The sequence below is a fragment of the Panulirus ornatus genome, chromosome 46, assembly GCF_036320965.1.
Source record: "Panulirus ornatus isolate Po-2019 chromosome 46, ASM3632096v1, whole genome shotgun sequence".
Taxonomy (NCBI): domain Eukaryota; kingdom Metazoa; phylum Arthropoda; class Malacostraca; order Decapoda; family Palinuridae; genus Panulirus; species Panulirus ornatus.
This window is the reverse complement of record NC_092269.1, coordinates 41103091-41116023: the sequence shown is the minus strand read 5'-3', so window position 1 is coordinate 41116023 and position 12933 is coordinate 41103091. Positions and strand designations below refer to the sequence as shown.

At 41.0% G+C, this 12933-nt stretch overlaps 2 protein-coding genes across 18 annotated transcripts in view; one reads left to right on the top strand and one right to left on the bottom strand.

Moving 5' to 3' along the window:
• nero (deoxyhypusine hydroxylase nero) overlaps positions 1–12933 on the top strand; it is a 59713-nt gene that overhangs the window by 34820 nt on the left and 11960 nt on the right. The window lies entirely within an intron of this gene.
• Positions 1–12933, bottom strand: part of LOC139763297 (uncharacterized) — a 48525-nt gene that overhangs the window by 30926 nt on the left and 4666 nt on the right. For 16 of the 17 annotated variants that reach the window (XM_071689284.1, XM_071689282.1, XM_071689278.1 and 13 more), the window contains 3 exons: positions 12023–12060; positions 5294–5340; positions 2633–2670 (listed from right to left, as the gene is read on the bottom strand). The gene's annotated coding sequence lies outside the window, so the exon portion shown is untranslated. Of the gene's footprint in view, positions 1–2632; positions 2671–4867; positions 4914–5293; positions 5341–12022; positions 12061–12933 lie in introns of all 17 variants that reach the window. The other variant, XM_071689269.1, reaches the window with a different exon arrangement.

Below are 12933 nucleotides of genomic sequence, written 5' to 3'. Positions count from 1 at the left end.
CTGGTGGCTGATTCATGTGAGAAACTGCAGAAGCTGGTGACTGAGTTTGGTAAAGTGTGTGAAAGAAGAAAGTTAAGAGTAAATGTGAATAAGAGCAAGGTTATTAGGTACAGTAGGATTGAGAGTCAAGTCAATTGGGAGGTGAGTTTGAATGGAGAAAAACTGGAGGAAGTGAAGTGTTTTAGATATCTGGGAGTGGATCTAGCAGCGGATGGAACCATGGAAGCGGAAGTGGATCATAGGGTGGGGGAGGGGGCGAAAATTCTGGGAGCCTTGAAGAATGTGTGGAAGTCGAGAACATTATCTCGGAAAGCAAAAATGGGTATGTTTGAAGGAATAGTGGTTCCAACAATGTTGTATGGTTGCGTGGCGTGGGCTATGGATAGAGTTGTGCGCAGGAGGATGGATGTGCTGGAAATGAGATGTTTGAGGACAATGTGTGGTGTGAGGTGGTTTGATCGAGTAAGTAACGTAAGGGTAAGAGAGATGTGTGGAAATAAAAAGAGCGTCGTTGAGAGAGCAGAAGAGGGTGTTTTGAAATGGTTTGGGCACATGGAGAGAATGAGTGAGGAAAGATTGACCAAGAGGATATATGTGTCGGAGGTGGAGGGAATGAGGAGAAGAGGGAGACCAAATTGGAGGTGGAAAGATGGAGTGAAAAAGATTTTGTGTGATCGGGGCCTGAACATGCAGGAGGGTGAAAGGAGGGCAAGGAATAGAGTGAATTGGAGCGATGTGGTATACCGGGGTTGACGTGCTGTCAGTGGATTGAATCAAGGCATGTGAAGCGTCTGGGGTAAACCATGGAAAGCTGTGTAGGTATGTATATTTGCGTGTGTGGACGTATGTATATACATGTGTATGGGGGTGGGTTGGGCCATTTCTTTTGTCTGTTTCCTTGCGCTACCTCGCAAACGCGGGAGACAGCGGCAAAAAAAAAAAAAAAAAAAAAAAAAAAAAAAAATACACTGACATACATATCTATACATCATATTCATACATGCTACCTTCATCCATTCCTGCCACCACACATGAAATGGTACCCCCCCTCCCCCCGTGTGTGTGAGAGGTAGCACTAGGAAAAGACAACAAAGGCCACATTCGTTCACACTCAGTCTCTAGCTGTCATGTGTAATGCACTGAAACCTCAGCTCCCTTACCACATCCAAGCCCCACAAAACCATCCATGGTTTACTCCAGATGCTACACATACCCTGGTTCAATCCATTGACAGCACATCGTTTGAAATCACGACTCCTTGCACGCCTTTCACCCTCCAGTATGTTCAGGCCCTGATCGCTCAAAATCTTTTTCACTCCGTCCTTCCACATCCAATTTGGTCTCACTTCTTGTTCCCTCCACCTCCAACACATGTATCCTCTTTGTAAATCTTTCCTCACTCATTCTCTCCATGTGACCAAACCATTTCAATACACCCTCTTCTGCTCTCTCAACCACACTATTACAACGCATCTCTTTTAACTTTTCATTACTTAATCAAACCATCTCAAACCACATTGTCCTCAAACATCTCCAACATGTACACCCTCCTCTGCACAACCCTATCTATAGCTCATGCCTCAACTATATAACACTGTTGGAACCACTATTCCTTCAAACACACATTTTTGCTCTCCCAGATTACATTCTCGCCTTCCACACATTCTTCAATGCTCCCAGAACCTTCCCCCTGTCCCCTACCCTGCGACTCCTTTCCGCTTCCATGATTCCATCCACTGCCAAATCCACTCCCAGATATCTAAAACACTTTACTTCCTCCAGTTTTTCTCCATTCAAATTTACCTCCCAGTTTACTTCTCTCAACCCTAATGAACCTAATTACCTTGCTCTTATTCATATTTACCCTCAGCTTTCTTCTTTCACACACTTTACCAAACTCAGTCACCACCTTCTGCAGTTTCTCACCCGAATCTGCCACCAGCTCTATCATCAGCGAACAACCAACTACTCTCAAGCCCCATCATACATAACAGACTGCATACTTGCCCCTCTCCCCAAAACTCTTGCATTCACCTCCCTAACAACCCCATCCATAAACAAATTAAACAACCATGGAAACATCACGCACCCCTGCAGCAAACTGACATTCACTGGGAACCAATCACTTTCCTCTCTTCCTACTCGTACGCATGCCTTACATCCTTGATAAAAACTTTTCACTGCTTCTAGCAACTTACCTCCCACACCATGTTCTCTTAATACCTTCAACAGAGCATCTCTTATCAACTATTATAGGCACTCTTCAGATCCATAAATGCTACATAAAACTATCCCCTCAAATTTTTTTTTTCTACAAATTTCATCACTTCCTATGTTAGCATTAGGAACTCTTAATAAAGGGCCTCATTAAACCACATCCACTCTCGGATTGTCATGAATAATGCACAGAGGCCAGAGACCATTATCAACAACCAAGTCCCACATCACTTCACATCACATGACTTGGTTCAGGTTAATGACCACATTCTCACATGTACACCACACAGCTCCAATAATGTTTTCTCTTACATGCCTCACACCCTTTTACATGTTCAGGTCCCAGTAAAGTTCATACAGTCTTCTTCACAATGGAAGAGATTTAAACTTCCACCAATTTACACTACTTTCTTACCTAATCCAGTTGGATAAATGCAGAGCAGCCATCTACACCTGTGAAAGGGAAATTGGAATATTAAGAATTTTGAACAATATACAACAGAATTTGTGCAGAGTACTGCTATCAGACTGCCTTTTGGCAAATTATACACATGGCCTATAGTCCACAACAGTGGGTTCTACCATTCCTGGTGCTGCTGTGTTATGACCACAGGGTTAGTACCAAAAATTTCATCAAAGGAATTTCAGCAGTTACAAATTACATATAAAACCCTTAATACCTTCTTTCGTGGCAAGGCAATACATAGGGACATTTCATCAATTTCTGTGGTTAAGGCAACATTTCCCCACAAGTTTTATTTTCACTATTCCAAGTAGACACTTGTAGCAATAGATAAATCTAGTTCCATTGCAAAATTTCTTTGCTAAAGGTCCAATGTCCTGGAGTACATTATTTTGATGGGCTCCACGAACATCCACTTTCATTCATGCGTACCATTTGACTTTTCTCGCATAACTTTATACTGTGCACTCTGCCCTCCACTCATCAATTGGACAAGATCTCACTTCTTCCAAACCTCTTCAAATATTGTTACTTAAAGCAATCATACTGTCATTATGTTTGACATTTCTTTTATGGCATCTTTTTCAAAAGCCTATTATTTCTCCTACTCTTTCCAGATTTGGCATCAGACCAAGTCAGACCAATGTCTCATTATTACTATAATCATGTAATTGGGCCTAATACATCCCATATCAATTTACAAGCATAATGGAATTACCATGACAACTGCTTAATTATACGTATATTTGGAATACTAACCCTTCCCTGTTTACTAGAAAATTTAGATGAAAGTAAAAAAAATCAATAACCTCAATATAAATAAGATATGCAACCCTTAGGTTTAGTCAAATTAATGTTCACTTACCTTCACATCATTAATCCAGTCTTAAGCAACTCTGACCACTGTAGATTTTCAACATCCAATTATGCTCAGGAAATCAAGAAACCAATGAAGGTTATCCTCTAGACAACATACAAGTGAACTGTCATGACAAGACACTGCACTAGGCAAACCCAAAGCATATAAAATGTCTTATTACTCTACCACAAGTAGAACTCCAATAGTACAAACTAGCTCAATTTATTTACATAATACCCCAATTTACCTATAGTTTGAATACAGATTCGAATGATTATATTTCTACTATGCTTTGTCACTGTCTCCCGCGTTAGCAAGGTAGCACAAGGAAAGACAAAAGAATGGCCCAACCCACCCACATACACATGTATAAATATACATGTACACACATGCACATATACATACCTATACATATTTACATATATATACATACACAGGCACAATTCATATTTGCTGCCTTTATTCATTCCTGTCGCCATCCCGCCACATGCAATAGCATCCCCCCTCACTCCGCGAGGTAGCAGTAGGAATGGACAAAACACCACATTCGTTCACACTGTCTCAAGCTGTCGTGTGTAATGCACCAAAACCATAGCTCCCTTTCCACATCCAGGCCCCACAAAACTTCCCATGGTTTACCCCAGACACTTCACATGCCCTGGTTCAATCCCAATTCACTATTCCTTGTGTGCCTTTCACCTTCTTGTATGTTCAGGCCCCAATTGCTCAAAATTCTTTTCACTCCATCCTTCCACCTCCAATTTGGTCTCCCACTTCTTGTTCCCTCCACCTCTGACAAACATATCCTCTTTGTCAATCTTTCCTCTCATTCTCTCCATGTGACCAAACCATTTCAATCCACTCTCTTCTGCTCTCAACCACACTTTTTATTACCACTTCTTTCTCACCCTTTCATTACTTACTCGATCAAACCACCTCACACCACACTGTCCTCAAATATCTCATTTCCACCAAATCCACCCTCTTCTGCACAACCCCATCTATAGCCCATGCCTCAACCATGTAACACTGTTGGAACCACTATTCCTTCAAACATACCCAATGTCTGCTCTCCGAGATAACATTCTCGCCTTCCACACATTCTTCAATGCTCCCAGAACCTTCGCCCCCTCCCCCACCGTTACTTCCACTTCCATGGTTCCATCCGCTGCCAAATCCACTTCCAGATATCTAAAACATTTCACTTCCTCCAGTTTTTCTCCGTTCAAGAATAGTGCAGCAAGTTCATAAAAAAATTCAAAAATACAAAATTTCTCCAAGTGTTTAAAACATGTTACTTTGGCAATATACCAATTTAAAAGCCTTACTAATTATTTCCAGCTGAACAATTCCCTCTGCAGTGTTCACTAGTTCCTGCAAACAACCAAAAAATTAATCTATCACGAAAATACACTATTGAAATTTCCAATTTAAACAGTACGAGCAAATCTTTAAGACATAAGAGTGTATGACAAAATACAAAAATATTAACTAAAAAGTGCTAACCAGTATGCAAAGAATCCAGTAACAAACTTCTCCAGTAGATACCATCTTTAAAGCAGTTTCTTCATAGGTTTTTATAGAACATACTTTTCAAAATTCAGACATATCTATTCATCAGTACAATTTCTATCCACAATCTTTTGAGACAGGGATAACAATCATCATAAGTATAAAGCAAGAACCAAACTAACTATGCCATACAAACTTTAAAATTTCGCTTCTTTCCAACAGCTTTTTTGAGATTAACTTACCTTAAACTGTTGTCAACTGCTTGGTATTTCATCTTTGACCAATGCACCTGAAAAAATTAAAATTACTTTAAATGTAGTAAAGATTAAAATATATTCTTTATCCTCAAAAACACATTCAGAATCCTTTTGAGAATCTCTCAGTTATCAAGGAAAATATTGTCATCATTGTAATCACCATACAACAAACTACAATTTTCTCTTGCCAAACCAACTAATGCTATCATCAATTCTCTAGCTTTTGTGAGTAATGAACAAAAACAAGAACCCCATAACAACCAGGCCCCACAGACCTTTCCATGGGTTCCCTTGCTGCTGCACATCTTGGTTCAGTTCATTACTAATAGCACAACATCCCCCCGCCCAAGTATCCCACATTACTCCAATTCACTTTTCCATGGACACCTATATTCATACTTGCTTGCTTTCATCTGTGCCTGTCGCTACCCTGCCCCACAGGGAATAGCATCGCTACCCCCTGCTTTAGCCCACAGGCCCCACAGACCTTTCTATACTTTACCCGGAATGCTTCACATGCCCCGGTTCAGTGCACTGACAGCATGTTGACCCATCCCTGAACCTCCAATCTGGTCTCATGTCTTGTTCCCTACATCTTTGACATATATCCTGTCAATCTTTCCTCACAAATTCTCTCCCAATGTCCAGATATTTCAACACCCTCTTCTGCTCTTATCCTCCCATTTTATTTTCACATCTCCCTTACCCTTTTACTTATTCGATCAAACCACCTCTCACTACACTGTCCTCAACCATTTCATTTCCAACACATCCACCCTCTTTTGTACATCCCTATCTATAGCCCGTGCCTTGCAACCATATAACATTGCTGGAATTATAGTCCTTAAAACATACCTGTTTTTGCTTATGAGATAATGTTCTCTCCTACACATTCTTCATAGCTCCCAGAACCTTTGGCCCCCACCCCACCCTGTGACTCACTTCTGCTTCCATCTGCTGCAAAGTCAACTCCCAGATATCTAAAAAAAAAAATTCACTTCCTCCTATTTTTCTCCAAACTTACATCCCAATTAACTTGTCCCTCAATCCCATTGAACCTCATAACCTTGCTCTTCACATCTACTCTCAACTTTCTCCTTTTATACACTTTCCATTGCCAGTCACCAACTTCTGCAGTTTCTCACTCAAATCAGCCACCGGAGCTGTATCATTGGCGAACAACAACTGACTTGCTTCCCAGGCCCTCCAATCCCCAACATACTGCATATTCACCCCTTTTCATAACTCTTGCATTTACCTTCCTAACCATCCCATCCATAAACATATTAAACAAACATGGTGACATCACACACTCCTGCTGCTGGCAGACATTCACTGGGAACCAATCACTCCTCTCTTCCTATTCATACAAGTGCCTTACATCCTCGGCAAAAACTTTTCACTGCTTCAGCAACTTACCTCCCACACAATATACACTTAAAACCTTCCACAAAGCACCTATCAACCTTATCATGCACCTTCTCCATATCCATAAATGCTACAGACAAACCTATTTTTTCGAAGTATTTCTAACATTCTTCAAAGCAAACACCTGATCCACACATCGTCTACCATTTGACACCATACTGCTCTTCCCCAGTCTGAGGCTCTGTACATGCCTTCACCCTCTCAATAACCTCCCATATAATTTATTAGGAACACTCAACCATGTGATGTCCTAGGAATACTCAACAGACTTATGCCTCTGTAGTTTGACATGCATTCCGCCAATCCTCGGGCACTTTTACCGGGGTTGTAAGGCATATGTACGAGCAGGAAGAGAGGAGAGTGACAGGTTCCTAGTCAAGGCAAGTCTGCGGAAGGGGTGTGATGTCTCCATGATTTGATTATGGATGTGGTGGTTAGGAGTGTAAATGCAAGTTTTGGAGAGGGGGGCAAGTAATCAGTCTATTAAGGATGAGAGGGCCAGGGAAGTGATGCAGATGCTATTTGCTGATACAGCACTGGTTGCTGATTAAGATTAACTGCAGAAGTTGGCGAGTTTGAAAAAGTGTGTGAAAGGAGAAAGTTGAGAGTAAATGTGAATAAGAGCAAGGTTAATAGGTTCAGCAGGGTTCAGGGACAAGAAAACTGGGATGAAAGTTTCAATGGAAAAATGCTGGAGAAGTGAAGCATTTAAATATCTGGGAGCGGACTTGGCAGTCAATGAAACCATGTATGCAGAAGAGAGTCACAGAGTGGAGGGGGCAAAGGTTCTGGGAGCAATGAAGAATGTGTGGGAGAGAACGTTATCTCAGAGCAAAAACTGGTATGTTTGAAGGACTAGTAGTTCCAACAATATTATATGGTTGTGAGGCATGGGCTATAGACAGGTTTGTACAGAGGAAGGTGGAAGTGTTGTTAATGAAATGTTAAAGGACAATACGTGGTGCGAGGTGGTTTCATCGAGTAAGTAATGAAAGGGTAAGAGGTGTGGTAATAAGTGTGGCACAGCAGAAGAGGGCATGTTGAAATGGTTTGCATATATGGAGAGGATATACATGTCAGAGGAGGAGAGAACAAGGAGATGCATGACACCAAATTGAAGGTAGAAGGATGAAGTGAAAGATTTTGAGTGATTGGGACAAACATACAGGAGGGTGAGGCATGCAAGGAAGAGTATTGGAACAATGTGGTATACCGGCATTGACGTACTGTAAATGGACTGAACCAGGTCATGTAAAATGTCTGGGGGTAAAACATGGAAAGGTTTGTGGAGCTGAGGTTTCAGTGCATTACACATGACAGCTAGTGTCAAAGAGTGGCCTTTTTATTGCATTTTCCTGACGCTACCTTGCTGAAATGGGGGCAGCGATGCTATTTCCTGTGGGGCAGGGTGGCACCAGGAATGGATTGAAGGCAAGCAAGTATGAATGTGCATGTGTATATATGTTTATGTCTGTGTATCTATATGTAGGCACATGTATATGTAAGGGAATTTATGTATATACGTGTGTAAACGAGTGAATGGTTTGTTCATCGTCTGTTTCCTGGCACCATCTCACTTATGTGGGAAACATCAATAGAGCACAAAAATATATACATATGTAAAGAGAAAATAAACCACAAGTACTTTCATTTACTACATCCTCAGACAGAGTGGGGAAGATACAGAGATACAAGTCCTTAAAAGCACTAAGGTTGCAGTGAATCAGGATTCACTAATCCCTGTGGAGAGCACTTGAGCACATTATGTGACCTGATGTGTCCGACTTTCCTCCTTACATAGTGTGTGGAGAGGTTTATTCGGGGGGATATTTCTTAATTAATTCGGATTACAGTTTGTCATTTAAAATGGTCAAAGGATATATTTACATTGTAAATTATGATCAAATGTGCCAGAGATCAAACATGGTTGCTTCTTAAGATATAGAGGGCGTTTGCTCCAAATTATTTGAGAAATACCAGAGCATTTGAACCTGTCTAGGCAAACCACAATATATCAGAGGAACTGGCTGTACTGTACATGGTAGACAAGCATCTCAGTACATGTACAACATGGTAATGGAAGCATAAATCCAGCTACCGTTTGTTTCTTCCTTATACTACCTGCCAAATGCTGATGTAGGACTTGGGTGTAAAAATTATAACTGTAGAAGCAATTTACAAACCTGGAAAAACACACAACAGAAGCCTTGTGAAAGATTCCACAAATAAATGGCATAAATTGAGCAAATTGGCAAATCAACAGCTCTTTGCAAATATGACTAGTGCTAGACTAAAAACTTGCATTTTGAGTATCAAAGGAGAAAACAGTTGGCGTATGGTGAAAAACGATTAAAAGGTAACATCAAGGGAATAAGTAAGACTATTCTGCCAGCAGTTGCAGGCCCAAATTTCCCTAACCATGCTCACAAGGTTCTCTGCTTGTTTTACAGAGGCATGTATATCTGCTTGTTTACAGAAGCATGTATACAAGACAGATGGCACCCCTAACCAAAGTATGAATAAAGCTCTAACTCAAAAGAGATAAGTGACAAAGTATTCTTCCCCCATCCATATAGGGACCGAAGAACATTCCTGGAAGTCTGTACACAACTGGAAAGCTTTAACCATTAATACACAAATGAGATAGTACTCACAAGCAATGTATAATGACTAAGTATGGTATTGCTCACATACACAACCACATACATGAAAAATTTCAGAGCAATTGTGAAGTTACAATACTGCCATGCTTTATGGTGACTACTTAAAATTGAAATAAATGGTAGAACAATACAGAAACCAAGCAAAACTGAAGACCTGCTGAAGTATATGAACTAACATGAGATATTGAAGAAACTGGAACTCATGGCCTTGAAAGTAGATACAATTTGGGCATGACAAAAAAGGCATTATGAACATACCAATATCAAAGCATATAATCATGAAAGATAGACCTATATCTGTACACATACCTATGATACAAAAATGTATGAATATTCCAGTGAAACATTTACCAAGACAAAAATGTGGATGGTATAACTACATCAGCATTCAAAAGGAGTCTGCACTATCCTGAAGGCAATCCAACAAAACTCCAATGGATATGCATAATTCAAAAAGCAAGTACAATATGGGATAAGATTATTACTAGAATTACTATAGTATCCTAAAATAAGAAAACTGTAAATACAGTAGCGCTTTTATAAAACTATACTTTCATATTTTTTTCTTTTATCCCTGGGGATAGGGGAGAAAGAATACTTCCCATGCATTCCCCACGTGTCGTGGAAGGCGACTAAAGGGGACGGGAGCGGGGGGCCAGAAACCCTCCCCTCCTTGTATTTTGACTTTCTAAAATGGGAAACAGAAGGAGTCATGCGGGGAGTGCTCATCCTCCTCGAAGGCTCAGATTGGGGTGTCTAAATGTGTGTGGATGTAACCAAGAGGAAGAGAGGAAAGTGATTGGTTCTCAGTGAATGCAGGTTTGTGGCAGGGGTGTGTGATGTCTCCATGGTTGTTTAATTTGTTTATGGATGGGGTTGTTAGGGAGGTGAATGCAAGAGTTTTGGAAAGAGGGGCAAGTATGCAGTCTGTTGTGGATGAGAGAGCTTGGGAAGTGAGTCAGTTGTTGTTCGCTGATGATACAGCGCTGGTGGCTGATTCATGTGAGAAACTGCTGAAGCTGGTGACTGAGTTTGGTAAAGTGTGAGAAAGAAGAAAGTTAAGAGTAAATGTGAATAAGAGCAAGGTTATTAGGTATAGTAGGGTTGAGGGTCAAGTCAACTGGGAGGTAAGTTTGAATGGAGAAAAACTGGAGGAAGTAAAGTGTTTTAGATACCTAGGAGTGGATCTGGCAGCAGATGGAACCATGGAAATGGAAGTGAATCATAGGGTGGGGGAGGGGGCAAAAATTCTGGGAGCCTTGAAGAATGTTTGGAAGTTGAGAACATTATCTTGGAAAGCAAAAATTGGTATGTTTGATGGAATAGTGGTTCCAACACTGTTGTATGGTTGCAAGGCGTGGGCTAAGGATAGAGTTGTGCGCAGGAGGGAGGATGTGCTGGAAATGAGATGTTTGAGGACAATATGTGGTGTGAGGTGGTTTGATCGAGTAAGTAATGTAAGGGTACGAGAGATGTGTGGAAATAAAAAGTGTGGTTGAGAGACCAGAAGAGGGTGTTTTGAAATGGTTTGGTCACATGGAGAGAATGAGTGAGGAAAGATTGACCAAGAGGATATGTGTCAAAGGTGGAGGGAACGAGGAGAAGTGGGAGACCAAATTGGAGGTGGAAATATGGAGTGAAAAAGATTTTGAGTGATCGGGGCCTGAACATGCAGGAGGGTGAAAGGAGGGCAAGGAATAGAGTGAATTGGAACGATGTGGTATACCGGGGTCGACGTGCTGTCAGTGGATTGAACCAGGGCATGTGAAGCGTCTGCGGTAAACCATGGAAAGTTCTGTGGGGCCTGGATGTGGAAAGGGAGTTGTGGTTTCGGTGCATTATTACATGACAGCTAGAGACTGAGTGTGAACGAATGGGGCCTCTGTTGTCTTTTCCTAGCGCTAACTCGCACACATGAGGGGGGGAGGGGGTTGTTATTCCATGTGTGGCGAGGTGGTGATGGGAATAAATAAAGGCAGACAGTATGAATTATGTACATGTGTATATATGTATGTCTGTGTGTGTATATATATGTGTACATTGAGATGTATAGGTATGTATATTTGCATGTGTGGACTTGTATGTATATACATGTGTATGTGGGTGGGTTGGGCCATTCTTTCGTCTGCTTTGTTGCGCTACCTCGCTAACGCGGGAGACAGCGACAAAGCAAAATAATCATTTTTTTTTTAAACATTCATTTCCCATGTTAGCATGGTAGCATTAGGAACTAAAGAAATTGCCTCATTCACCCACATCCACTCAGGCTGTCATGTATAATGCTTAGAAGCCAAAGACCCCTATGAACAACCAGGTCCCACATTACTCGAGATTTCCCAGATCACTTCACATGCACTGGTTCAGCCAAATGATCATGTTCTCTCGTGTAAACTACACAGCATGTTCTCTCGTGTAAACTACACAGCATGTTCTCTCGTGTAAACTACACAGCATGTTCTCTCGTGTAAACTACACAGCATGTTCTCTCATGTAAACCACACAGCTCCAATGGTTTCTCTCATGCCCCTCCCTCTTGCATGTTCAGGCCCCAAGACAACAATAAAATTCATACAATCAGTCCTTTTCACAAGATTTAAACTTCCAATTTACACTACTTGCTTACCTAATCCAGTTGCGTACATGCGAATCAGCCATCTACACCTGTGAAAATGAAAGAAACGTTAAAAATTTTGTACAATATATAACAGAATTTGTACAGACTACTGTTATCAGACTGCCTTCTGGCAAATTAGACATGTCCTATAGTCCACAACAGTGGGTTCTACCATTCCTGGTGCTGCTGTGTAATGACTACAGAGTTAGTACCAAAAATTTCATCAAAGCAATTTCAGCAGGTACCACATTTGCAAATGAGTTTATTTTTCACCATTCCAAGTACACATAGCTATAGATACTCTAGTTCCAGTACAAATTTCTTTTGCCACAAGTCCCACATCATGATAGTACATGACAGAGACACCACCAATTTTCCGTCAACTAATGGTTCAGCACCTCCTTTAGTATGGACCAAATTATGAGGGAACTTAAAATTACCGCAGCCACCAGACTAGTTTACTGGGTGGCCAGATGGCGTTGTGTAGAGCGCACTTATTTACCTTCTTTACACTGCACTTGTTGGTGGTGATACCACAATTCTGTGAGATCCTTATTTTATTTTGCTTAAAGTTAACCCTAGCTATGGCTTCTAAGACATATGAGAGTCAGTCGTAAACAGTCCATGTCGATCCAAGATAAAGCAGAACTGTTGAAAAAAATGGACCATGGCATTTCGGTGCATAAGCTGTGTGACATCTACAGTATTGTTTCATCAACTGTTTATGATATAAAGAAGCAAAGGGAGAAAAGATTGAAATTCTATGCAGACCGATTCTAAGAAGCAAATGACAATTAGAAAAACTAAGATGGTAAGAGTACTGAACATGATCGAGTGATGATGGAATGGTTTCAACAGCATCGGAGTGATGGAATGGACTTGTCAGGTAGCATGATAATGGACTAGGCTAAGTTGTTCCA